A 27,412-nucleotide genomic window follows, 5' to 3' on the forward strand; every position below is an offset into this window, starting at 1 on the left:
AAAAAAGGAGGGGGGGGAGGGGTTACATGAAAAACGACAAAGTGTACAGATTTTTTTTTTCCTGTAGCATGTTTCAAAGGGGAAAATATAATAAACCTGAAATCAATCAGTAGCACAGACTTCAATGCAGTGTTCCAAATCAAACAGCCCTTGCTTGAAAACAGGAGTCAAAAGAGATATTTTTTTTTCATTTCAGAATTATAAGAGATTGAGGCCAAGAAACCATTAAATGAGGTGAAAGGTCTAGGCTAGAGGGCATCTTGAGCAAGTCTAATGAAGTCATGGTTGCTTCAGCAGCCACGTTCCCAAAGGGTTTTACTGTGTCTGTCACTGCGACTCTCTGTTTCTCCTCTGAATCTGGCTCCCTGGCCTCTGCAGTTACGTGCCAGAGCGTGCCCTACCCAGCACCCTACAAAACCCCCTCCTAGCAGCTCCATAGCATGTAGCATCCCTGTGTCAAAACAAAGCCATACAAAATGTGATTTATCTCACCCGTCTTTTGATGTGTGTCGTACAGACATTTACCTGTGAGCTAGTCATGCCTGACTCCCTGTATTGTCAGCGGGGAGCAGCAGGAGCTTACAAGGCACAATTTAGCTCAACTGAGTGTGAATTTCTATCATATGCCAAAAGTGCCTGTTTCTCTCTGACTTAAAACGGCGTCCTAAGGTGACTAACTCACAAAATGGACACCTACAGTTTAAACATCTACATTTGCTCAATGAACTCTATGCACACAACTAGCATTACACCAGTGCAGACTGTGGAGGTTTCACTGCTGTGCTCAGGCTGTGCCTTTATGCACTCTGTATCTAGGACTAAGACAGATTACCTGAAACCATTTGGCTTATGTCCCAACAGTAACGAGAGGGCTAGAGGGTGCAGTGTATTTACCTTTTTGTAGCCTCTTCCCTTTCTTGCCACCATTCCTCTGCATTACGCTGACAGACCTTCCACATCAGCACTGCAGCCAGATTAGGGGCTGAGGAGTGGCTGTCTGTAAGGATGGAGGAATGGGGGGCACCACAGAATGGGAGCAGAGAAGGCTGGTGGAGGGAAGGAAGCATGCAGAGGGAGGGAGGGCCAGGATGTTTTATGTACTGTGGCAAGCAGTAGTGGCCCAATCTGTATCTTGGGCATCTGCAAGGCAGTGCAGTTCGCAGTTCTGAGCTCTGGGTGTGTGATGCAGCTGAGGGACAGATCACCTGGGTTCTCACCTGGGTCCTGGAGCAAGAGTACCCGGGGCTGTGCTGCAGGTAGGGAGCGCGCCGTGTGTTATGGCTCTGTCATGAAATAAACCCTGCCACACACATCCTAACTGCACCTAGTATTACCGCCCTGCCTCAGCTCTACAGCTTCAGTCAACGTGATTTCATATGTCAGAGGCAAGCCCATCCAATAAGAGAAGAAACAAAAAATCTCTGAAGGTTTTCTGCACCAAGGGGCAGAGCCAGGAGACTGATCAAAGTGGAAATTCTTGCTCTGCTCTTCTGTATCCGAGTAAACTTCATCTGCACAAACTTCTGATGTCTCTGTTGACTTTGACAGAGCTACACTAGTGGGCAAAACTAGTCAATGATTTTTAAACAGTACCCTGAAGAATACCCATTCAGTGCTGAATGTACTCGATTCCTTCTCACAGTCCCAAGGCTTCCCTTTCATGTATTTAATGTCATAGGCTTCCTATTTGGTTGTTCTGTTGCTAGTTTGGAGGTTTCTATGCTCTCTGTCTGCGATTTGCAGGGCAGACAAGGTTGTTGCTATTATCATTAATGCAGCAAAGAGCCTGGCGTCAGCAAGCTGCCCAGTATTGCAGGCCTTTGTTGAGCCCTATACACAGCGCTGTACATATTGTAAAGCCATCCTGCTCATCCTGCTCTTGATTATTGCTAAAATGCCCAGAATCCATCTCTTTTGTTTGTCAGAAATTAGGCACCTCTGGTAAACAATAAACAGCAGGGAAAAGGACAGCATTATCCTTTCTGAAGCGTACCAGCATAGCAGCCAATTTCTGGATACACCATTCATAGACCAGAAAGCAAAGCTCTGGCTGGTGTGCAAATGTAACAGCAAACACAGCGTTCCCTGGAGAGGCTGAGCTGTAATGTACATAGACAACGTGGAGCAGTTCTGGATGAGCAGAGAACATGTATACCAGTGTGCTGCAGACCACTGTGGCTCTGGTACTACACTGTGCAAGACCAGAAACGTATTTAAGGCATTTCCTGCTTCAGCAGAGTCTCCTAGGAACACGATACACATTTTCTGTATGTCCAGAAGACCTATTGTAAATGCAGTCACATCTGAGGGAGAGGGGCATGGAAGTGCTCCCCAGTCACTGCTGTGTCTGTGGTGAGGAGCTGTATGGCACCCCATGATGCTGACAAGAAGACAGTGCTGAGGACCTGCCCAGATACACCCACACCGGACTTGACTGCTTAATCTGCTTGGTGCTGGAGATCCTGTCGCTTTGCTAAGGTGATGCAGAGGAGAAAGAGCATGGTGGAGGTTGGGTTCAGCAGTAGGTGGAAATGCACAGCCTGGGCTATAAGGGAGGTGGGTATACCTTAAACGAGTTTTGCTGCTGACAGCAGCAAACTGCAGCCTCAGAGTCAGGGCTTTATGTTAGGAATCCAGAGCCATGTGCTCTTCTACAGTACACACTTTGTTGCTGGAAAAGCATCTACAGACAAAGCACATTTTGCAGCAAGACTTGAAAGAAGCAGGTATAATGTGTTGTCATATTGCTAGGTGACAAGAAGATAAATGGGTTTATGCCTACCAAGATGTGACTAGCTCATCAGTTATGTAACCCACTCGTTCATGCTGTTGGCCTGATCTACGAGTAGTTTTTCTGACAAAAGATCTTACACAGTTTCTTGGACTTCAGAAGCACTAAGGATCTGGGCTATATTGCACTAAACATGGTGCATACCTACAGAAAGGTCAGAGAGTCTTCCATGAACTCTGCTTGTGGCCACACATTTGGTGTTCTCATATTAGCTTAAATCTGCGATATGCAGCAATTTAAAAATAAGCAGAGTCTTTCAAAAGTTTTTGTTTTTTTTTTTTTTTAAAGTTGTGCATTTAGTAAATAGTTCACCCAAAACACAGCTTGTTTTATAGTAGAGATGTGACAGAGGACCATAAGTATCAGGTCAGAAAGGGTTAGTTTAGGACACGCATCGCACACTTTAGAAACACCAGTAGCGCTTTGTTCTTTTGTTGAGATGTGCTTTGACCATCTCAAAGCGTTCTACAAACTGAAGTAGCAGTTGTGCCTCTGCCATAAGAGATTACTCCCATTACAGAGAGGAAGATGGAAAATAAAAGGGTCAGGGATTCATCTCTTGTCAGTGACAGGGCTGGGATTGGATTCACTCATCCTGATTTTTTGCTCTAAGCACCAGCATTGTTTCTCAGGTGTTATCTCAGCCAAACCTTAGCTAATGAACAGTGGGGTAGGAAGCAAAGCAAAGCCAAATGAGGCCAATGTTCATCTCAAAGTAGATCAGTACTAATGGACCTTGAATAGCTGCTTTGAAATTGCTACAGGTTGACACCTCAATAAAGTCAGGAAGATGAAGACCTATGGATTTTTGGGGAGGAAGGAGGTCCTATGGGCAAAACTCACACAAACTGAAACCAGACTGTAGCTGGAGGGCTAACTGCTGATTATGGTATCTATTTATCTGCTCTTCATGGTACAACTTGAGTTTGATAAATGACGTTACCTTCCTTATTTTACAGTTACTTTATTTTGTACCTGGAAACCCCAGCTAAAATGAACTTGTTCACTGGGTGCTCTGAAAACACAGTGAATGTCCCAGGGCTCTGTGACATTCCTGGGCAGCAAATGCAATAAACCTAGGCAAGGAGACAGCAGAGGCAAGAGGGCTTGCCTCAAGACACAGAAATGAGATGGCACTGCATGACACACAGCCCAGGTCTCTGGATCCCCTGATACCATCTGCCTCTCTGCAGACATCTACAGGGACAGACTCACTTTCAGAATTACAGGTTCTAGGCATGGAGTAGAGGGAGAAGAAATTAAATAAGATCCCTTCTTGGCCAGAGAGGACCCCAGATGAAGTCCTTTGAGTCCCATTCCAGTGAGGAGCACTGGTTTAGTTTCTGTCATGTGATCCTCTTGAAGGAGCTACTTCCTCAGAGCGTCACCCTCGGTTTCCTCTCTGCCAGTCTCCTTCGTCCCCTGCTGCCCCCGGTCCTGGGCAGAGGCCGATGCCCTCTGGACATGCCTCGTGGAAAGGAGCTTCTCTCTGGGACGGAGGACTGCACGCTCCCTTTGGAGAAAGAGAGGGCTGCGATTATTGCTCCCAGAAGAACTGCAATTGCTATTTACCCACAGCAAGAAAATGTTATTTTGGGGCAAAAGGGAGCTGTAATGTTTTTCTGTTACAGTAGTTGGCAGCATTTCTCTATAGCCCAAACAGTTCTTTCTTAATGGGATCTTTACTCATTGCTGTAAGTTTACTAGAGGGAGAGAAAAATTTTGGAATTCAAATAAAATAATAATGACAGCAAGACAGGTTTAAACCCTGGAAGCCCAATAGTGACTGAGCTAAAGAACAGCAGAAAGGGATGCAGAACCAGGAGCCTGGGCTGAGGGCTGGGGTAGGTACAGAGAAGTGTTTTATGTACGGTGATTTTCAACGCATAGGCTGTTTCAAATAGATACAGTAAGGACATCACTTGCAGCTTTTTCTGGGTTCATCCAGATGTTTCAACTTACTAAACTTGAGCGATGGCATGGGGAAATGGGAACCAAATGAGTTAGCTGAGACAACTGCACTTGGAGGCCAAGGTAGTTGAGTGAGCAGATCAAAGACAGGAAGGTGCATTTCATGGAAATACATAATAAGAAAGTTAGGTAGAGATCTGCCTCTCCTACCGAACTGATTATAAGCCATCCCATGACCCTGATTTTCCTCTCCCATTAACATCTTGTCTCTAATCCTACTTGCTTCAGGGGAAGGTTAGTGGAGAGGCTGATGTGGGTTAACCCTGGCAGAACTTGTCTTACCATGTAGCTTCTTCCTTCAAGTTACAGTGGCCACACAAACCTGACACACAAGGGAGGAATGAGCTCTCACTTTCAGGCCTCTTGTTCAGATAGTTGACAGTGTTTGCCCCTGTTCTCCAGTACCACAGTGAGAGCACTAGGTCCTCTTCTCCACAACTCCCCATGCAGCTGCAGCACTGGCACTTCACCAGACACCCTCCCCCAAGCCAGCCACCTACCACAAATGCACTCTTCCCATCAGGAACAGCCATCAGCCATAAACGACAAGGAAAGCTGCTTGATTTTGGGAATCATTTTGTTCCTTGTAGAGAGTGTTGCCCATGTTGTGGCACTGGTGTATAACACATGGTATAGCCATGGTGTAGCAGGTATTAAATCTAGTGCCTGTGTTGCACTGAACACATCTGAAGGTTGAGTGCATATCTGGATGGTAAAACAGCAAACACCTTAGACCTAAATACCACAGGAAAACCCCTCACTGATGTATATCAGATGTGTTTTCCTCATGGCACCATTCCTTAGCAGATGGTTGTTAAACCCCATTTCTCTATGTTCAAAGGAGCAGAGTTTGCATCCCATCCCAAAGCAGCTGCCTGCCCCAACCCCCCACGGCATTTGGGGAGGTTTGCAGGGTACCACAGAAGCCCACTGTGGGTGCACAGCCCTCACTGACTCCTGCCAGCTGAGTCCACACTACTGTCAGGAAGGCCAATCTTGCACTTTCCATCTCATCATCCAGCCTATTCAGCAAACTGAGCTGACTGAAAATTAACCCTACCAAAAGGGGGAAAAAAAAGGAGGGGAGGATTGTATCAAGACCAATCAGCCCCCGGCACCGCTGACCCTACAGCCAAAGGAGCACAAGTGTCAGCAGAGCAGGGGAGCTGCCTTTTGGCAGGAGCCCAGCTGTAGGTCAGCTTAGGCCAGTTGTGAAACTGCACATTCACTCAGCTCCTGGGCTGCTGTGCTTGCTGCCAGACAGCCAGCCAACCCCTCCAAACCTCGCCGTGGCAAGCTTCGCTGTTGGTGTGTGTGCTAGGGAACTGGTAGCATCTTTATTGGATCCAGGTACTTCTGCAATTCATGTCTGAGACCTTGAAGAGTTAATGCCCATTTTTCCAAGCAAGAAAGGAGCAGATTCTTACAGCACCTGCACTGGCAATGCCCTGTGAGGGTGATTTAATGTTATCCCATGAGAGTAAGCGCCTCGGGGTAGAACTGGGTCTTGTTCTCCTCCAAAGCAGGAGGCATAAATAGTTAATGGAAGAACAAAAGAGGACAGCTATGCTGCAGTTTACACCGGGGAAAGTGAGAACACAGATTAACCTTATGGCTTGCCTTTTGAAGAACATCACAAAGTTTTGGACCTTATTTCAGTAGTGTTACAGCAGTGATGGTGTCAGGCAATAAGCAGAATTTATAGGAAGAGAAGAAGGTCTTTCAGTAGACCAGCTGACCACATTCGTAGAGAGCAGATACCCTTGCAGACAGATAAGCCCTTCTTCAGGCCTGTTTCAGATTTGAAGAACTTGTTTGTGTCTCTGAAAGCATGTTCTGCCTGGGAAATATGTTGGTCTAATAAACCTCTTTTCCACCAATCTTGCCCCACTGCTGATTTAAGGCAAAAGTTGCAGGTTTTTGAAAATTAAGCTGTTTTCAGCTGGACATCCTATTCCTGCTTCTGGAAATTCAGTTCTTACCCTTGAAACGTTAACTCGTAGATCCACATTGTTAAAGGCACATCAGGGTCAGGAGTGCAGCCAGCCAGTTACACACTGAATTAATTCTTCTCCCTTTTCTCCCCCCTACCAGGCACGGCCACACGCCATCTAGTGAAGTAACAAAGAACACTGCCTGACATATCCTGCACATGTAGGCTACATTTATCGTATTAAGCCATGAAATTATGCCTACTGAAGAGAAGGCTATTTTTTTTTTTCAAACTCAAGCTATTTGTTTAAAAGGTAGCTATCCTAAGGAAGGGCCTTTCTCAACTTTGTCGTTATGTAAACTGGGGCACTTGTTGACATCTACTGTGATGGGATAGATACAAACAAAAGACAAAATTTGAAGAAAAATTGCTTATTACATGTTCAGTAACCTTGACAGGGCCCGTAAGGTAGCTGTTGCCTAAAAGACTTCCTGGCTAAAGGTAGTTGCTATTATAAAAGTAACTTTATCACTTGGTAACTGCAGTGCAGAAGTGAACTGGACTTCTTGTACCCGAAAGCCACATTCCTCCCATTATTAAGGCTGCAGCCTGCGCAGCGTAGCTGAGGAATCCCTCCGAGTCCTTCCTACTTCAGGCTGTCGCACTGTAGCTGCAGAAAGTGCTACAGGAAGCAATGCTGAGCACACATCCTCCCTTTGTGCTTTATGAACCTTACAAAGGCATCAAACACTTGTGTTTTGTCAGCGAATAAAGCAGAGAGTGTAAGACACAGAAGATTTATAGGTGTAACGTCCCAGCACTGCATGCTTGGATTTACCCTCACTCAAATCCCATTTACTTTTAATAGGAATGTTGCTGCTCAAACCCTGCATGATGTTTAAAATATTTACCCCATAGGGAGCAGATAATCTGGGAAGTAACAAGGTGCCATTTCCTATCAAATGTGTTCTCTGACTATAACCACATGTTAATGGTACAATTTAGGGCCATGCGAGAGCGAAGCGTCAATTCACCACTTACCAGCATAGTTAAGCTGTGCCACCATGCAAACTGGGAATGTTCTGTTTGCTGTCATACTGATATTTGTCAGATAGGAAAAAGAAAAAAAAAAAATTAAGATACCAAAGCTGGAACGTCAGGCTTCCTTGTGTAGCATGCTTTTCTTATCGTTTATGTTAATCCTCGGAAGACAACAATTTTATTTTGGAGTCCAACTCCAAATATTATTAGATTTCTGTAAGCGTTGCAGTGATGCTCCTCACAGGTGACCAACACAAATGGCATTCTGGCTCTAGAGACCTCATGTTAAGCATGGCAGCAGGACTCTTCATGTCAAAAATTCTGTCTTCCTTTCCAAGAATGTCAAAATGCTTCCTAGCTCTCATTTTGACAGGATTTTGCCCATTCTGGTATGGTCATTAGCAGATTTTATTTTGTGCCTTGCAACATGAAGCAAAGACAGCAGCTGAGTTCTCCCACCATGTCGCCTACTCGTTACCCAGCTCTGAACGAAGGCAGGTCAGCACAGCACAACTTAAAACCTCTGAAGAAGCCATAAAGCCCAGAAGTCCCCATGATGCCTATCTCAGAAACTGTAGCTCCTCTCCTACCCAGATTAAAGTGGTACTTGACTTACTCTCCTTGTCAGTGGACAAGGAGACATGTTTTGGGATGTATTAATGAGTGCATTGGGACGGATTAAACACAGTCCCTCACCTTGAAATGCTTCAGCTTGATTTCTTATGGAAATGAGGGTCTGTGATTGCATGGGCAGCTGTACACATATGTCTCAGTCTGTGCTTTTCTGCGTATCTGCCCTTCCCCCAGTAACTTCAGAATTCACTGACCAATTTCAGCGATCTGTAACAGAGGAGCAACAGTCTTAGAGATAATTAAGTTGCTAAATGTTCATTAAAGTTGGCGGTGAACTACCAGAGAAAGAACTTATTGTCATTTAAAATAATAATGTGGCTCAACACTTACTTGCCCCAGAGAATCCCCACCGAGGAGAGTATTATGCAAACCCTTTCTTCCTCCCTACACGTGTGTTTTAGCAGAGCAGGATCCAGCCCTAAAAACTGCAGTCTCTTTCTAGATTGTTTCTAAAGCGGGGATCCCAGATCTGTTATTCCATAGATAATTAACCACCAAGCACTAATGAATTCCTTCAAACATGATGCAAGGCTTAGCAGAGAGTGTGCTGTAAGATCCTGCCAAAGGGAGCAGTTCATTCAAAACTGCAATGGGATCACTAGCAGAGTTACCTAAACCACTAGAAATAATCTAGTGGGATTAGAAGAGTTTGTTTTGATGTGGTGTACGTGTTATCATCCAAACTCTTCATAGAGTCTTTGCATCGAGCTTAGCGTACGTGTTGTTCACCCATTTTGTACTCTAACCCCATCCATTTTGTGCGTGCTGGTGCGGCGGCAGCAGCAGCACCTCTGTCTCTGGCAGCAGAGGAGCAGCTGCGTTACCCACTTGCCAGTTTGCAAGCAGGAATCGTCTCACTTTGTGCCACAAATATGAGACAGCAGAGTCCCAAAGTACACCTTGAACAAGTGGGTGACATTGCTTCTTGAGGAGCCCAAAACCCCTTGTGCTGTGACACAGAGAAGGGGGTGGGAGTCAACAGGCGTTCCCTGCTCATCCCCAAGCCCAGACCTGCCACTTAAAACAGATGTCTGTGTAAAAAAGGCCCCACACCTGCCAAACCACCAGCCTCAAGCTTCCTTCCTCGTTTCTTCAGGCCTCAGAATAACAAGAGCATTTGTGCAATGTGCAGTGCACCCTGTGGTTTTCTCCCTGAAGGCATGCTATCTAATCTCCCTGGAGCAAAAAATCAGACAGCAAGCCTTACAAGACGGGAGAAAAGAGGTGAACAGTGAAGTAATGTGCACTTTGCTCAGATGGCTTCACTTGTCAACACCAAAAAAAAAAAAGGAAGAAAACCACGGGTCAGTGTTGCAGACCTCGCAGGAGAGGCATTTGAATCTGATAAAAAGTACAAGTGCCTCATTTGCACATATTATGCAGTGCGGCACACAAAGCACTAAACTAGAAAAAATCCGTTAACTGAAAAGTCATCTTGAATCGGAAACATTCAAGGGTTCAGTTTTAAACTGTGGCAAGAATTTAGTTTTTTATTGCTGCTTTGCTTTTGGTTCCTGTTTTTGCTAGCATTGAGAAATGAGGTGCCTTAGGAAGCCGTGTGGTGTGTAACACGCAGTATCAGCCTGTATACAAAGGAAGGAAGATGATGTGGCAGAACACTGAGGAAAGATCCTGTTTGTACAGGGAGCTGGAGAATAGTAAACCAGAACAGAGCAGAGATGCAGAAAGACCAGAAATGAAAGGAAGTCAAACCAAAATGCCCGTGAATCCTTGTGTACAAGAGCCTGCTAAAGCCACTGAAACAATTTAAAAATCTGGTTTATATTTCTTTCTCCAATTTCCTATCCTGTAGTGGAGGGGGGGAGAGAGGAGAAGAGGGGGAAGACACACTTGGTTGCATTTCCCTGCCAGTCTGTTCTCCCATGGCAGTCCTGCAGCAGTTGGGCATGTGATTCCATCAGCAGTTAGATTTGCATCAAAACTGCCACAGCCGACCAAAAGTTTCTTAACAGTAATTCTTAGCTGTGTTTTATCCCAGGGACACTTGATTTCAGGGACAACTTTTGAAAAGGTCCTGTCTACCTTTGTGATTTTTTGATATTTATAAAAAGACGTCTCTCCCAAATTAACTGATTTGATGAGCTTCAGTTCTTGGTAAACATTTGCCTGTTCTGCAGATGCTGTATGTGTAACAGAGGGAAATTACTTCCCTGCGATATATGCCCATTTCAGGTTACATACTCTTTTGTTAGCCTTTTTAAAGCACAGCCACTTAAGGGCATTACACTCTCTAAATAAGTCTCTAATACAATTTTCAATAAACTCATTTTTCAGTCATATAAAAAATTTTGATAAAGGAGTATTTTATCTCTGCAGCAAGAGGATTAGCCTGTGAGTAATATGGGTGATTCTGCATCAAGTGTCTGGTTTTTTTCTGAATTGATTCAAGTGGTCTATGGTCAAATTTAGAGACCAATACAGGCACAGCAGCAAAACCTTACATCCAAATACAAGTATTTGTAGATCCTTTTTGCTTGTATATAACCTTCCTGCATTGGTGTGAGCAACTTTGATCTTTGATACAGTGACCAGCTTCCTGCAGTAGGCGGAAGACACATTCTTAACTGTGTCTGCAAGCTGCGTCAAGAATTTATCAAAGTTGCTGACTCCTAAAAATCAGGCGAGCAATGCCATGGCACATATTATAAATTACCCTTTTCTCCTGGTCTGCTGGCTGTAAACAAGCTTGATGCAAATTTAGGCAAGGAAAGCACCATGCCAAGGTGTTTATTGACTTCTTTGTGTTGTGACTCTGGTGGTTTGGGTGGACCCCGTTGAAGACCTCTATAAAAAAGCAGTGCATGAAAATGCCTCCCCCATGAAATTAGCAGTAATTTTAATTGTAACAAGCCAGAGACATTCCAATGCACATCAGAGCCTTTCTGGTTCTGAGCAAAGAATAACATGATTCTTATCTCAAGGCACCCAAAACGCAGTCAGCCAGTGCCGAATGGGGAGTGAATCACGGGCCTGGGAGAGAAGTAACTGGTCAGGGATGTTCTTCTAAGCATTGAGATAATCCTGTTTCTTCCAGTGATTTCCACAGGGAACGTGCCTGTTTTGAGCTTTTCTGTGGCTAATGAGTGACATCACTGGAAAATTTTGGTCATTCCAACGGCAGGTGCACTATGGAGGGGGCTAGGGGAAAGCAAAGCAGGTTAAAATCCCTCCCTTGTTTTAGACGCCTCATCTCCTGCTCCTCTGCGATGTAGCTGGCACCACTCACTCTCTGTACTGATGGGGTCGCGTGAGAGGAGATACCAGAGACAACTAAAGCTCTTGTGCATAGCCGCAGCAAGATGGGACAGTGCCACAGCTCCACCAGCTCTCTGCCAGGTACAGTTGGGTGCTGTATGGCTAGGAGGTCCCCAGACACGGGTGCCATATGGCTAGGAAGTCTCAGGACTATGAGGCTTGTGGGCAAGTATGAGCCCAGACAGCAAGCCCTTCCTTCCCATGTGGCCCACATATGAAGTAGAATAGATCTGTTTATATCAAGCATGTGCTTGGTATGATCTCTCCTAAAGGTCTCATCCTGTGCTGGGGACATGCAGGGACATATGCCACCCCAGCATGCACACAGTCCCTTTCACCATTAGCAGTAAACGACACAACTCTCTACAACGCAGCAGCAGTACTGCAAATTTTAAATCCAAATGCCCCTGCATGCTTCCCAGCTCGTAAATGCTGATGTCTGAGTATGCCAGGTGCATCCCAGGAGGGATGGGGCCTGTGGACATGGAGTCCAGGTAGCCATCAGCACCAAGGCTCATATCCGCAGGATCTGGGTACAGGCACCTGACAGGACATCAGGAAATGCTTGCTTATGTCTACCTCTGCTGCTTCAGTGTTGACTAGGCACATTAAAAGCTTCATTGTGGTAAGGAAGGTCCTCCCTTCTCAATGTTTTTTTATATTTGTGCAGCCTCTCTGGGTCTGTATGATGCATGTCTGAAAAGGAAACGGGAAGGAGCTGCAAATGGAAATTCTAAACCATCAGCAGCAGAGCAAGCCCCAACCAACTTCCCATAGCATGGGTGGAAAACCCAGGCTGCGCAGCTTCAAGTGACAGCAGATGCTGAACTTTATACAGAGTCTTCTGAAATCAGCAAGTGACTTTGTTCTGGCTGTATTTGCCCCAGGAGAGGGGACAGGTTTAGGCCCAGGTTTGAGCACCCCCCGGCACAACCCTGCGCTTTACCTCTGTTCCTCCAGACTGACCACCCTTTTTTGCTTGGGAGGTGGCTGTGGGAGGGGAGCTTGCCTGCTGTGCCATTTGCTGATGGGTGAGAGAATGCACCCTGGTCTGTTTAGCTCACAACATAAATCACAGTGTCAAATTTTTCTTTAGCTTCACTAGAGATGTACCAAAGAGAGTTTTGGCCCATAACAGCAACATACATGTCCAGATGCCATGAAAACACATGTGAATAATGCAGAAGAGATCTACAATATGAGAGCTAAATATCTGTATTGTCTAATTTTTCTGTACACCATCACTCCAATTGAGAACTGGTCACTGTGAGCACATAGTGCAGAGAGTATTGTTACAGAATTTGTGCTCATCTCCAGTTAATTAGTTTCTTACCCAAGGGCTGATAAGTGTGTTATGTCATCCCAAGAAAGAGCCTCTCCCACCAGCAATATAATTTAACAGAGCTTATGAACCAAATGAGTTGCCAGCCTGCAAAATGCTCATACCTATGGAATTCTCATTTGCTGTGAGGTGTGGTTTTCAGGTGGGCAATTTTGGATTCTTGGATTACTTTGCTAGGCTGAAGGAGTTTATGCAATACATCTGTATCTGTAAGTTGATATAAACCCGTCCGAGATTTGCCTGAATAAAATGTTTAGCACTGAAAATATGCAAATTTTGCAAACTTGCAGTGTCCGACTCAGATGGTCATGGCACTGGACTGAATTAATACAGGTAAAGGCTTCCTTCTGTGCAGGTGGAAAGAGGAGTGAAAATATGATTGTCCCAGACCATTGCATGCTTGTAAATACAATTTTCTAGAGCCATGAACTGCAACACTAGACTTGGTGGAAGGGACAGAGAGAGGATAATTTCCCTTAGAAAGTTTGGATAGCTGAATAGGTGTTCTCTTGAATATACTGAAAGAGAGCAATGGATGCTGATTGTCAGAGCACTTTGAAGTCAGAAAAAAGGGAGTGAGCTTTTTCAGTCCATGGGGAGATAGTTGGAAAGAGAGGGCAAGCCCAGAATACATGAAGGTAGTAGGAGCTTCATACAGCCTTGCTGCCGGGTTTGTTTTTTATGCTAGTGGCCCAGGGAACTGGTAAAACTGGACTGGAACAGTAAAGGCTGTAATCCCAATTCATCATTTATAGCCTGCTTGTGCCCAGACAGACGCAGCTATCCCAGTCTTCTCAGATATAGCGAGTTGCTGCATTTCACAATCATGGGAAGGGCTTCCCAGCTGCACGATCCAAATGTTTTGAAGTGAAACATGGTGCATTATATTAACTTGGTTCAGACAATCAGCTTTAAACATCTGAATCTCATTTCTTGATGCTAATTCCTCTTGCTCAATCTTTATTTCAGCTGTGTAGAATTCTCAGACCTTTCTGACCCTGACTTACCGTTTCCTGATGTTTTATTGCTAAGTCATTGAGGTTTCAGGGAGGCTGATGTTTCTAAAATGTGCACACCTTTGATTATATGCATGGCTGGCATGTCAGACGGAACTTTTCATATGTTCTGTATATATCACTGTCTCCACTGCTGTGTCCTCTGCAGTTTCACCATTCAGCGTGCTTATCTGCATGCCCCATTAGTGCAGTCCTCCTTAAAATGTGGTTATTATTTAAGACTTTTCAAAAGCTCAGCTTCTGCACACTACAAAACTAGATCTGAGCCTACGTCCGCTCTTGTCACTCATGTACAGGTTCCATCTGTTCCCCTTTTCCTCTCCCGTTGCTGCTTGCCACATCCAGACCGCATGCTGCTTATACATTGTACAATAGACATTTCTGCACACACACTTTTGAAAATGTGGCTCTTAGTGCTTTATTGTTCACATGTGTCTTGTTGCTTAAGGCAAGTTTTATCAGTAATGATTTTGTTGTTTACTGACACGTAGAATAAAATAGGGTACTGTTAAAATGTGACTGGAGGAAAGGAGAAAGGCCTTTGATACACCAATTACACAATTCCTGCCAGCTTTCTGATCATTCGCCCTTGCCACCACTTCCCTAAATTCTGTAGTTGCCCAAGGATAAAGCCAGATCCTAACATTACTTACAGCAATGTAAGGGCTGCTCTGCTCTGCATGTGGCTGCTCCGTCTTGCTAAGGATTCACCAGCACCTCCTATATTTCTGTGTGTGGTGAGGACAGGGGATGGGACCTTCTAGCGCTCCCTTCCAGCAAGGCAGCCCTAGCTTCTGCTTTAGATCTCCTTTACAGATCCCCAGTGGCACCTTTGCATAAGGGCTATATGATTCCATTTGGGGAAAAAACATTCCCTACAGAAAGTAGTTCTGGACATGCTAGGAAGGTCTGTGAAGGCACTTCTCTTGCAGAAGCAGAGCTGACCTCTAGAAGCTACCCTAGTGCGCAGACTGGATCAGACCTGGAGGTATGAAATGGCACGGAATTAACACAGGCAGATGCCCTGGGAGCTGTCTCAGGTCTTTCCCATCTCACCTTGCTCCATACCTGTGGTGAGACTGGAGTATCTGCAAACAGATCACACTGGGTGCAACTCCCAGTAATGTTCCTGGGTGTCTACAGCAGAGATGGCACAGAGCCCATTAGACAGGATGATTGCCACACAGGGATTTCCTGGATCAGGAAAATCCCCAGCTGCCCCAGACCTCTGGTTTCCACTTGGAGAAGCCCAAGACCTGCCTACGGTGATGGTAATTTCTGCTACTGGGAAAAGCAAAGACTACAGAAACCCACAGATGGTAGGAATAGACCCAGCTTTTATCAGAGACTTGTTCTGATTAAAGCTTTTCCTACCAAAGACAGTGAGACAGTGTCTGCTTCTGACACAGAGGCAGGCCACTACTTCCTTCCCCAGAAGAGAGGCAAGCAGCTACACAGCTCAGCTTGCATCTCCCATGTGCAACCAGATGCTGTGTGCTTGGCGTTTGGTCTCCTGGGCATGGCAGAGGGCACACCCTGAAGTTCTGGAGAGCTGATGTCAAGAGCCTCATTTGGGAGGGCTGCTGAAAAGAAGACATGAGCACAGGAACATAAAGAGCCTTTCGCTACTGTCCATGGACTACAGCCATGGCTCATAGGGTGTCTCATGGCTCCTGTTCCATTCTGTGGCTCCCATCCCTCTCAGATCCACTCAGGTCAGCAAAAGTGGCAAGGAGGCCCAAGGTCTTTTTCCTCTGAGACAAAGTGGGCAGGAAGAGTTGGCTCTTTTTTGCACCAAAATAATCAGCATTTTAAGATACAGTATGCTGAATATTTTGTGTACCATCCTTTACCAGCGTTTGAGGCCATTGATCAGCCAGAGGGAAGGCACGAAGGGGATGAAAGAAGAGTGGAGCAGGGCTTTTGGCAAGCTGTTGTAGATTAGAAAGGAGGCAGGTAGGAACAGAGATGAAGCAAGTGCTTAAAAGAGTTGTTCAGAAGAAACGGGCTTTAAGTGACATTTGAGTATGGGAAAGAAATCAGTATCCGTGGTTTCATTGGTGTTCAGAGTGCTAAAAGCAGAAGTGGTTGCTGGAGTCTGAATTGGATTCTGAGGCTGAGCTCAGAATTTCCTCCCAAATTGGATGAGAAACTATTCACTTGATTTACAGGCTCATGGGCAAAAGAGGTCTTATTTTATGGAATTTTGGGGTTTTTTTTTAAACATTGCTTTGTGAGCAGTGGAACTAATGGCTCTTGGTTTCCTTCAGGTCTGTGACACTTGCTTCATAGTTGCCTTCCATCTCCCCCCTCCTCCTAGAATAAAATAGCTCCAACAAGCCCATGTCCCCCCTCCCTATATGCTCTAAGAGTCCTCGCTGGGTAGCAGTCAGGCACACATATATTGTCTGACCAGCTAATGCCTACACAGTCAGCCAGCATGCACACACTCACTAGCCAGTTGGCTGCTGGCTGCATTTCTCGAATTAAGGTCTCTATCCTACACCCAACCATCAATTTGCACAAAATCTAGAAAGGAGATAGCAACCTTCTGAAACATCTACCTTTCTGTCCTATGTGAAAGCAGGTAAAAATTATTGATGGAGCCACACAGACTGATTGAATCTGAACTAAAAAGGTTCTGTTGTATTGGCTTTGGATGTACATGCAAAATGTCAGTCCAGGTTCTGGAATTAATTTTTCTCTCTCTCTTTTTCAGCTATTTTTAACCTGGATGTGTTCTGCGATTTGTTTCCCACACAGCATTGAAACTGGCACAGCTGAGGGGTGAGTGAGTGGTGGGAGAGGGGAAGGGGAAATCAGGGGATGCTTGTGTTGGTGCTGCTGAGAAAAATGTTCATCAAGCAATAGACTGTTAGATCTGTATAACATAGAGTCCCACACCACCCCACAGAAAAGTTGTGAAGACAAATATGTTCACAGCCTTAAAATGCTTAGATATAGGGCAAAAAGAGCTAGAGAAATCAAGGCATCCTTTAAAAAACCCACCAGAAACAGTGGCCAGTTTTGAAATGTAATGTTTTCTGTCATAGTTCAACATGTCAGTAGTGCCCACATTCCTGTGTATACATCTCAAGACGTCACTCGGTGTAGGCTCTCCTAAGAAAAATCCGTTTTGTGGCAGCCCAGTCACTGCAAAGTGCACATTGACTCACAGGATCAATTCTAGAAACCCTTCATCCAAGTTACTATCCATTCAAACCTAGGTCTTGGAAGAACAGAGGTTTTTATCTGGAAAATACATAGGGAAAAGCTTCTTGAGTGTTAATTTACAAAATGAGACCTCAAATTGCGAAGCATTTATTTTCTTCAGTTAACTGTAGATGATTATAATGTGTGAGATCTGCCTTTCCCCCCTGTGTTCTGTTTAACACTGTTTGTTAGACATGAAAGGAGAAGAGGATTAAAAGAGAGAGATGGTATCATAAACAGCCCTTCAGGGTAGGTGGGAAAACAACAGTAACTCTCTCAAACAGAACACAGGGATGCCCTTAGGAAAAGGTTTTGAAAGTGTCCTGCATTTGAAAGTTAATGAGTAAATAGATCTCAAACATTAAAGACTGACAATGCCAGCTTTAACGTCTCAAGCATGCACCACAACTCAGAAGAGACAAAAGGAATTTTTAATGGGCAATAAATTGACTAATATTTTTGGATGCAAAGCTACAAGTGGGTTAGTTCTGATGGGATGTGGGTTTGTTCTGTACTTCCTGACACAGCAGCTTTACTGTATTGCGTTTGTTTGCCTTACATTATCTTTTGATGAGTCACCACTTTTTCCTTTAAAAAGGAAAAAAAAAGGTGGTCATAGCAAATAATCCTCCTTTGAGCTACAGTAAATCTATTGGGTATGGAGTTTGCTGGTTCTGGGGGTTGTGTAGGATGTGCCAGAGCATCACCACTGTCCTGTGATGCCTTACTTAACACCTAGCTCAGGTACTTGGTCATCTCTGCCCCTGCAGTGTTGCAAGATCACCTTGCATAGACATTGCCATGCTGGTGAGAGACTGGCTGGTAAGCAGCAAAACCCCTTTCCACCATCAGATAACATCACAGGCACTATTAGCCCTGCTGCAGGCATGCCCCTCTTGTGTCTGGTGGATCCCAGCTGAGCTCACAGACTTGACTGGTCTTTGGAGCAGTCCTGTACTGTCCCATACTGTCACACTTCAGATGAACAAACTCTCGGTTACTATGTTCCTGGATGTCAGGCATTTTAGAGGAAAGCTGGTCTTATTTAGAGCTTTTGTACAGCTCCTGTCATGTCCTCCTAACTTCAGGGTCCTCTGCACATGGCTGTCATGAGCATTCAGTAGCTTGAGTGGCTTCTAGAGGCATGATGGTGCCTTTACAGCCATGGGAGGAGTTCCAGCAGGAACTCCCAAAAGTAGGTCCCACTTTCCTTTGCCCAGAGCTGGTTTAAGGCACAAAGTCACCTCCTGAGATGGCAGACTTCCTATTTTGCTTACACCCAGAGAGGCAAAACCTGATGTTTCTGATATAAACAGCTCATCTGTGCCTACTGCCCTCAGCTGAAGAGAAGATATCTGGCCCTTGCCTATTCTCGGCAGTTCATGGAGGGCAGAAAGAGCCACTATGTGGGGAGAAGGAAAGGGGAAAGGAGTGATCTTGCTGGGGAGGAGGGATGGAAAGTATTTGTAAGTTGGAATGGAAATCTTGTGTTAAGGAAATGGGCATCAAGCAAGGGTTGGGAGAGGCAGGGAAGGAGAGAAACAGATAGAGAATCCCTATTTCCAGCCAAATGCCAAGGCTATCAAAATCCCCATACATCTGGATATGCCTTTACCTGCCTAGAATCATTCAAAACCCCAATTCAAAAACCCATTCAAAACCCTGATGTCCTCCAGACCCTTTACTCACCCAGGGTCCCCAAAACCATGTCACCTGTTCCCAGCTGTCTCTTGCTTATCCTCACACCTCAGAAATGCATGGGCCGCTTCAGAAGACTTCTTCCTACACCCCATTTCTCCCAAAACTTCTCTGCCATTACCACAACATTGAGACAGGCCTGCCTACACCACTGTAAGTTTCCAGCTTAAAAAGAAGAAGAGGGAATCAGCTCCCTAAGCTTTAGACACCCAGACACAAGGGAGCACATGCCAGGCCTCAACAGGACACATTAATAGCAGCTCCACCCCCTTATCACAGCTTCTTTCTGGCTCACCCTATTTCTGAGGGTCAGCCATTACTTTCTAGTGCTTTCTCAGTTGATAAAAATGACTTAGTTTTACTTTTCTGCTCAGTCATTATGTTCTACCTCTTCCAGAGCAACTAAAATCCCAGTCTGCTCATACCTTCATGCCAGACCCATCCTCTCAGAGCTATGGGTTGTACTGCTCCTTGGAAACCCCCTATCCTTCTCCCCGCACTGAACCTCATGCCATGCAATGTCCTGACCTAGCGCAGAATCTGCCCTCTCTGCAGGAGAGGTGCCTTCACTCCTGCACAGATCACTTGACTCCCTGACACTGCAACCTTGAATACTTCAACACTCGGACAGAGAGACAGGCTTGGCTCCTCGGTGTCCTCTTCCTCCCTTCTCAAGGCATTTTGCAGTGCATTCCCAGTCTCTTCCTTCTCATTAGCTTCTGGGTTAGTCTTCCTTGAGATTATCCCTATTTAGGTGACAGGCTACCAGACAGGCACATAACCTTTCACTTGGCTTCCACCAGGGAATGCAGCTTTGAGCTGATGAGGGTATGACTGAGGCCAGTTCTCCTGCCCCATCAGTGGTGACACTGTGTGGGGTCCACTCTGCTATGCTTTCTCTTTATCCTGTGGAAGCTACCACCAGCGAAAATGTTAGCTTTATACTATCCAAAAGTATAAAATATCCAAGTGCAAGAACTGTGTTTAGCCTGCCTTTCATACACAGATACATACCTACCTACATAAACATAGAGACATACATATATTGGCTCTACTGAATCCTGTCCGATTTCTGGCATCCTTCTGAGCAACTGGAGCATGAAAGTACAGAAGGGAGAGCTGAGCTGCAATATGTGTTTATTAGTGAAAGAGACTGCTTGCACCAGTGGCCGTGTTCTTCAGTGCAGTCCCAGCCCCTGGCACTCAGAGAACACAGCCAACTGGCACAAGGCTCTAGCCAAGCTTGTTGTGAACCTCTCTGGAAAAACTCAAGAGTTCAGCTTTCTTCTGGCTGATAAAGTCGGTATTGTGAAGAAACCAGAAATACTAGTCCTGCTCAAGAGCTGCGCTACGCCCCAGGCGAGAATACCAACACAGGTTTCTCCCTCCAAATAAAAGTGAAACGATCAGGTATTCTCAGTGCAGCCCCAGGTGGAAGGCGCTGCTCACTGGGGGTACATACAGTGTGTGGCCTCAAGGGCAGTGATGTGAGACTGGGGACAGGTGGAGCAACGGAACATAAACCCACCCAGATCAAGGGTTTGCTCATGGTGCAGAACCAAAGAGGAATTTCGGCACTGTGCCTTCCCTAGGTGAAAGTTAGGTTATCTCAATGCCTCGCTGGATTTGACTCACTGAGAACATCATCGCATTCAGCACAAGGTGGAACACAGGGGAGAGGAACTGCATGGGAAGGTGTACACAGACAAGCAGATGGAAAAGGTGGGTGCACCAATACTATTATGGCAAGCATTGAACATAGAGGGGGAGGTTGAAGAGGGCTAGGAAAAAACCTCAAAATCTAATCGCATCAATTGAATATAGAGCAAGGGTAGGTCTGTGACTTTTCAGTGGAAGGAGGAAGCCCCTCAAGCTAAAACTGTGCTCCCATTTCCTGCCCACATCCACTGCCCAAAGACTCATGGCAGGCAGGAATACCAAGTGTGAAACACCAGCCTTAGTTGATATAAATTTAGCAAACCCCAAATTCCAGCAAACATCAAATCCCATCACAGCTCAGGGCATGACCAGTTTCCCAGCTTGTTTTCTGCTTCTTCTGGGCTTTGTCTCATGCTAAACATGGATTTATTCTTCAGAAAAAGACACTTGGACTAAACAGAACACTTCTGATACCACCCCTGGAAAATCACACTCTGAAAGCCCTTCCCTTCAGTCCCCTCACTGCAGTACGGTGTAAAGCGTAAGTCATCTGTCCAAGTGCAGGTGTCAAACTCAGATACAAAGCTCCCAAGACTCCAGTAAGTGTACTGACTGGATCTCCATTAACTGTAATGGGCAAGCTGCACTCCAGGACTCACCCACACCTCTCAAAAACCCTGTGGATACAGAGTCAGAGACCAAAAGCCAGACCTATAATGTGCTACAGAAAAATAACAGGCGTTGTGAGTGTCTCACGTCCTGCCATAGCAGCGACTGTTTGGCAGGTATTTTAGAGTGAACACATCTAGACCCCTAACACTATTCCTGTCCAAAACTGGTGTGTATTTTTCCTTGGACAGTGCCCAATCTGCAGAGTTAGTGTTTTCCACACAAAAATGCCTGGTTGGTAAACTTCCAAGAAGTTCTATTTTTGATTCAATGAAGAATGGCAGCTTTCCATGGAATTTACTTTTCTTTCCTTCTTTCCTCCTTTCTTTCTCCCCTACCCCCCAAAATAAGATTGCTAAAAAATCCATACATTTTCATTTGGAAGTGCTCCCCAGGGGCCCCATGGGTGTCAGACTTCAATTGTCCTGTTCTGCAGGAGCTTGGATGGTTTCTTTAGGAGTCCTTTTTTACCTTGAAAAAATATGGGGTGGGATGTGTGGGGGGGTGTCCCCATCTTTACCTTTTCCTTGAACTGTTTTTCCCTCCTCTCGAAGAGAGCACAGTGGAGGCTCTGCCGCAGACTTCTGAAAACTCTCATGTTGTTAACACTATGCTGCTGCTCCTGAGACCATACAGTCAGTCGTGACCGTGAAGGATGAGGAGCAGAGTCACAGCTCTGGAAAAGCCAATGGATCCACCACTCCATAATCAGAATAAAAATCTTCTGCTGTGTGATCGACTCAGAGTAGAAGATACACACAGATCTTGCAGGAAGCCGCTTATTCTCCTGCATCCAGGTTCACCTACTTCTGCATATGAGTTGTCCCACAGACTGCAAACCATGTCCTAAATAGCTGAAATTTGCAGGAGCATGCTGCCTCCTTACTGGCTCCCACGTTCTGATACATTTCTCTTTTTTTGTCCCATTCTGTGTCTCCAGAGTCCTCAGTGAGCAAGAACTGAGCTTCTTCCAAGTCATAATGATCCTCACTTGTTCACTCTCTCACAAACAGAGTCGCTTTGGCCAACAGCCAGAACTGCAATAAGGGTCAGGCACATACAAAAGCAGCTTAAAAGCACCTCAGCTTTGGGAGATCCTGCTGGGCTGTAAAACCTGCCCACAAACCCGAATCATATCAAGCAAGGCCTGTTTGATAATTCCTTGGCACAATCCCCAAACTTGCTGAACTGCTTTTCCATACAAAGTATTTCCAGGTGGGTTATTAGGTCCTGTATCCCTTCCATCTTGTATCCTCTTGTGGTTGAAAAAGGCATTCCTTAAGAACAAGCTATTTTTAAAAGGAAAACAAATTTTCTCCTTTACATTTCTGGTTCCTCTAAACCAGAAGGATACTTTGCAAGCCACAAATTGTTCCTGTCGAGTAGCACAGGGATCTTTGTCCCCACAGCGCCCATGCCCATACAGGACTTTCAGCTGGGGAAATAATTTATATTTTCACAAGGAGATTGATGCTGGTATGACTACCAGTGTGAATAGTCACGCTAGTATGAAAGTGCTGTACTCCGTTAAATCTAGTTTCCCTTCCTGTATATTTAAAGCAGTATCACTGCAGCCACATTTGAGTCTGTGCTGCTTTAATTGTACCAGAGGAGTTAAAAGGAAAGAGCTGAGCCAAGCGTGTCCTACAGCTGGCTGCTGGCTGAGCTGTGTGGGTCGGGGTGTGAGAAGGCAGGACCCATGCAGCTCTTCCAGCCTTGGGTATGCACATCTATGCTGTTTTACATGTGTGCACACAAGATTCATCAGTAAAGCTTAGCTTTGCCAGGAAAAGCTGCATCTACATCAGGACCTCATGGTGTAAGAAAGACAGCAAAGTTTTGATTGCTTCTCTGTCTGTGAAGGCTGGCTTGCTGCACTCCCTATGATGAAACAGGCAGGTAGACCGTTTGCTGAGCTGTTATTTTGGCCCATTGCAACAACCTAGGTCTGATGTGATGGACCCCAAGTGTAAGACCTGCAGATCTATAACTAGATATTTCGTGAGAGAAGTGGGTAAAGAAAAGATAGGGTTTTCATTTGAAAATTGTTGAAACAACAAAGTGGTTGGTTGGTTGCTTTGAGTCTTTGGGGTCTGCCACCACAGAAGATGAAGAGAGGTGGAGACAGAACAGTACAAAACCCAGAGGTTTCTGTGAGTTAAAACAAACTGTTTCACTTTGAGACGCTTTCAGGCAAGATGATTTTGACATGTGTCTTTAGAAAAAAATAACCAGCTGTGACCAGTAAAATCTGACCAGGCAGTGAGTGATCTGGTTTTGACACAGAGCTGCTGGTGAGACCTCCCTCTCCAGGGAGGCCTGCCTCGCCTCACCACTGGCTGCAGGATGCACACGCCAGCCAGGAGTTCTTTCATACCAGCGTCAGGAAGAGGTCGGTGTTGATGGGAGCCCTGTCAGCTGTGTGCCACCTGGGCAGGTCTGTGCTCCCGGCTGCAGTGAGGTTAAGAGGGCTGCACCATTGCCCAGGCGTGGTGCATTGGCATGACTCAGGTTCCGGGCCGCGCAGCCTCCCTGCACAGCCTTCCTCCCAGCCTCCCTCCCCGGGCCGTGATCTTGACACCTCCCTCTCGCAATACCTTCATCTTTTTCCCCAAGACAGCCCTGCCAAGGACCGCTGTCTGCCACTCACGGTTGTGTCAGGCACTGAGCCAAAGCTCCTGCCCTCAGCCCACTCCGACTCAGCGCAGTCAGTGAGACCTGGTGAGACAGTATCAAAGCTGGCCTGGGCTGCAGAACAACCTGGGGTCTGTGAGTCCTGGAAAAAACTGCGGCATTACCAGCCCTGGCAGATCCCAGAGAGCCCCGTGCTGTTCAGGGAGAGCAAAAACAAGGCAGGAGCTGTTGAAAAGATGTTACTTTTCCTCCAAGTTAGTAGAAAGCCCCACCCAAGTTTCACTCCTCACTCCCACTTTATATTAAAAAACAAACAAAACCAAAATAAAAATCAACATTTGCTACTGTGTGTTGCCCTTGCTGTCATGTGACCCAGGCATGTGTTTAAGTTGTTGATACTTGTTTTTTTATAGGATCAAATTCATAGCTGCTGTAGAAGCCTGTGTAACTTGTCAGAGTAATTCTCTACCCTGGCAAGTTACACAAGCTGGGGAGCTTCTCCCTGCCCCAGGGTATCCTACCTATCTCTGCCTTCTCCCTTTATGCATGGTTTCTCCTCTGTCCTTTTGTAAAGGTATGGGCTATACTCATTTTTAGAAAACAAGCAGAATTCCTCTTAACTGCACAGTGGAGCTTGGTGAGAGGCCCCCATGATGAGGCAGTAGTTTCTTCCAGCCTTTCTTCCCATTGGAAGTGTTGCTTAAATAAAAGGGAAGGATGAGCTTCCACTCAAATTAAAAAAAAAAAAAAAAAAGACTGGGCTTGCCAACCTGCAGTGTGCTCTGTATTTGATTTCCGCTCACAGTCTGCACGGCTCTGCCTGTGCAGATCTGTTTAGTCACGTTGCATGGCTGGACTGGATGGGGGTGTTTGCTGCAGGACTGGTGTTTATTCCCAGCTCTCCTGAACGATCAAATGTTACCTGTGCTGGGGAGCCACCATGTAATCAGCCCCCTTCCCTCCTTGGCAGTCAGCAGCTCCAGAGGATGAAGGGGGCCATGCAAAGTCGTTGTAGGAAAGCGTTTTAGCGAGGGGACACACTTCGACTGAAGAGTAGAAATTACCATGGCCCTACTTGAGGTGCCCTTCTGTGACCTTGGTGCACTGGATTGCACCAATTCCCAGCTACTTCTCAGGTTTCAATAGTTGCAGGGAGCCCCTGGTTCAGCGAGTGCTTTTGGTACAAGAGAAGGGGCAAGCCTTCAAGATACCTTCACAGTCCTCTGCTGCTAGAGCTGGCATGGGGCCAGGCCAGCACCTGATCTCAGATGAAGTATTTATGATGCTGGAGCCCAGCCACAGGTCCATGGTTACACAGAGGCATGAATGGGAACCAGTGCTGCACTGTTTGTCCTCAGCATGCCGGCAAGGAAGCACAGGAGGTGTGAAATGCCCATGTTTACCTTGGTGGTAATTACTGATTGACACCTCTCTGGCTTATTGAGGCAGAAGGCTAAAGATACCGTGTCAGCACTAGTGATCTCCCCAGTTTGCCCCAAATCTGTGTGTGCCTCCAGGTGATGCAACACACAGCCTTCCTGGGATTTAACTTTAATTACAAACCAACTTTTTGTTCACAGTAATAGGTACCAACCATTCTTACGGGCTTGAACTGCTCAAGCAGTTGTTTGTAGCAGTCTGGGGTGGCCCCTCCACTCTTTCTCCAGGGCTCACTGCTGTTAGCTTGATGGTGGGTGCTTGTACCTGCAGACACCACCACACTATGGAGGCACTACATGGTTTTTGAAGTAGGGATCACATGTAACAGTCATACAGTGATTGTGATCTCTATCTCCCCCACACAGAAGATGTCTCTCTGCCCATCCAAGGCCACTCTGCAGAAAGCAAATGCTCACCTTGGCCATATGATAAGGATACAAACTACCATTGTGCTCTCTCCCTGCCGTGTGGCTTTAGCCATGAAGTTAAGCTGTGTATTTCTTACTGGAAATAAACATACTATTTACCTGTAGATGGTTTGTTTTGTTTCTGTCAGACATAAAGCCTGGAGGCAACAGTGGACAAAGTGCTTGCTTTTCCTCTTCCCCTGTGGCTCCCCTCTTCTGTACTTTGCCACTCTATTTTCCGTCTTCTTAGAAAGATAAATCTTTGATCATAACAATTTATCACTCTAAAACTCATTGCAAACTCCTTGAGTTGCCACAACTTTTGTAAAAAAAAAAAAAAAAGTGGTGCCAGTTAGCATACATCACACACCCAAAATATGTCTATTTCTAGTTTGCTTAGTTTTGCAGTATTCTGGCCCTTTTGGTCATGGCCTGTGTGAGGACCCAATTGCTCCTCTGGGCTCTAGAGTTCCCTCCTATGGCACGTTTGTCTGAAATTCCTTTTTCTCTCCTGAGGATCTCAGGCAGCTCATGTCTGGTTTGCATTGAAGCTCCGGTGTCTCTGACACAGGTAAGGGGCTCTATGCCCCATTGGGTTCTTTTTACTGAACAGGAGCCTGTGATTTATTTTTTTAAAAATCTTATTCCCATGGTTGGAGAATATTCCCATGGTTTTGTTTTGCCAGATGACCAAACTGTCAGCATGGAGATGCCAATTATCCGCATGTCCCTAAGTAATTAGCTGGATAGGGTTCAGTGTGTGGTATTCAGTAGTAGTCACTATCATTCTTTGGTTTCCTTGGATCAGTATAACTTGTTGTTGCTTGTTGAAAATAACTTTCTGCTCTTAACAACCATCTCTTTTCTCAAAACTTCTTTTTCCATAGTGACACCATCAGGAAACATATTTATTATGGCAGATATATATACATAAATAATAGACCTTCAGTTTTCCAAATTCCAACTTAAATGTTGTCTACTTTTTACACTTAAACAACAACAACAAAATATTTTGAGAAGGTCTGTCATTTTCTGAGAAACTTTGTTAAAAAATAATTTTTGGTTCATCCCTTTTCTCTCTGCCAGTATTCTCTGGCAGGCGACTGTTTTATTCTGGCAGAGGGGACACAAACATGTTTGTTTTCTTCTCAGCCTGCAAGGTCTATAGGCCAGGGATTGCCACTATACTTGTCCAGCTACTGAGACCAGAAAGCTGAACCTCTTCACAAAAAGCAGTCCAGATGATTTCATTCTCCCAAAGCAACATCCATGCACAAAAAGAGAGAGGAGTATTTTTGCCACTCTCAGATCTCTCCTATTTCCCCTTGAAAAGTTATGCAGACTTCTGAGATATCAAAGGAAGAAGCATCGAAGACACTTCTCAGTCGTCATCACGATTAACCTGAAGCTGTTAGCCAGAGCTGCATTTTGTGAGCCCAAAGCTTTGCCATGCAGGAGGCTTTAGCTGCAGTGAGGGGTACCACTTTGGAGATGAGCTTCCAGACGAGTCTGTTGCAATGACTCTGTTGATCAAATAAAATTTCTGTTCACAGTGCAGAGCCAAAACCAGTTTTTGATTGGAGCCTTGAGGGGTATTTCTTGGCTCGTGGTCAATGTTTTAAGCAATGTGCAGCTCTACATGCCATTACCAATGTTTTAAACCTCTCTTCTTATTATCCTCAGAGATGT

The 27,412-nt window shown here is 45.5% G+C and overlaps 1 protein-coding gene across 4 annotated transcripts in view; it reads left to right on the forward strand.

Annotated features, from left to right (window-relative positions):
- LOC113486553 overlaps positions 1-27,412 on the forward strand; it is a 69,693-nt gene that overhangs the window by 9,751 nt on the left and 32,530 nt on the right. For all 4 annotated transcript variants that reach the window (XR_003399730.1, XR_003399734.1, XR_003399719.1 and 1 more), the window contains exon 2: positions 16,723-16,790. The gene's annotated coding sequence lies outside the window, so the exon portion shown is untranslated. The remainder of the gene's footprint in view (positions 1-16,722; positions 16,791-27,412) is intronic.

The sequence above is a fragment of the Athene cunicularia genome (genome assembly GCF_003259725.1).
Source record: "Athene cunicularia isolate RWA chromosome 1 unlocalized genomic scaffold, athCun1 chr1_part1, whole genome shotgun sequence".
Classification (NCBI taxonomy): domain Eukaryota; kingdom Metazoa; phylum Chordata; class Aves; order Strigiformes; family Strigidae; genus Athene; species Athene cunicularia.